Genomic DNA, 1,082 nt, shown 5'->3' with positions numbered 1-1,082 from the left:
TTGATAAGTTTGAATTTTCTACTTCTTCCTTCTATTTTTCTTTTCCTCTGACACCTCAAGGAATCTCTATACTGTGACATAGAGGATTTCATATTTTCTTGTTCTCTTCTCTTTCATATGAGTAGGAGCAAAGACAAAAGCATTCTTGTTGAGGCTGACCCTGAACCTGAAAGGACCTTGAAGCGAAATCTAAGAGAAGCTAGAGCACAATTCTCTGTAGAGGACCTAACAGAAATCCTCAAAGAAGAAGACATGGCAGCCGAAAACAACAACAATACTAACAATGCAAGGAAGGTGCTGGGTGACTTTACTGCACCTACTCCCGACTTCTATGGGAGAAGCATCTCTGTCCCTGCCATTGGAGCAAACAACTTTGAGCTTAAGCCTCAATTAGTTTCTCGAATGCAACATAATTGCAAGTTTCACGGACTTCCATTGGAAAATCCTCATCAGTTTCCAGCTGAGTTCTTGCAAATCTGTGACACTATCAAAACCAATGGGGTTGACCCTGAGGTCTACAGACTTATGCTATTCCCTTTTGCTGTAAGAGACAGAGCTAGGACATGGTTGGATCCTTTTGCTGTAAGAGACAGAGCTAGAATATGGTTGGACTCACAACCTAAAGAAAGCCTGAACTCTTGGGAAAAGCTAGTGAATGCCTTCTTGGCAAAGTTCTTTCCACCTCAAAAATTGAGTAAGCTTAGAGTGGAAGTCCAAACCTTCAGATAGAAGGAAGGTGAATCCCTCTATGAAGCTTGGGAAAGATACAAACAGTTGATCAGAAAATGTCCTTCTGACATGCTTTCTGAATGGAGCATCATAGGTATCTTCTATGATGGTCTATCTGAACTATCCAATATGTCATTGGATAGCTCTGCTGGAGGATCTCTTCATCTGAAGAAGACGCCTACAGAAGCTCAGGAACTCATTAAAATGGTTACAAATAACCAATTCATGTACACTTCTGAAAGGAATCCTGTGAACAATGGGACGAATCAGAATAAAGGAATTCTTGAGATTGATACTCTGAATGTCATATTGGCTCAGAACAAAATATTGACTCAGCAAGTCAATATGATTTC

General features: G+C 40.3%; 1 non-coding gene across 1 annotated transcript; it reads right to left on the bottom strand.

The window, feature by feature from the left end:
* Positions 1–696: 696 nt before the first annotated feature.
* Positions 697–804, bottom strand: LOC127742487 (small nucleolar RNA R71). The gene has a single exon (XR_008003763.1). It is a non-coding gene; the product is annotated as a small nucleolar RNA R71 (small nucleolar RNA).
* Between the last annotated feature and the right edge of the window lie 278 nt (positions 805–1,082).

Source organism: Arachis duranensis, chromosome 1 (genome assembly GCF_000817695.3).
Source record: "Arachis duranensis cultivar V14167 chromosome 1, aradu.V14167.gnm2.J7QH, whole genome shotgun sequence".
Taxonomy (NCBI): Eukaryota; Viridiplantae; Streptophyta; class Magnoliopsida; order Fabales; family Fabaceae; genus Arachis; species Arachis duranensis.
This window is presented reverse-complemented; position numbering and strand designations above follow the sequence as displayed.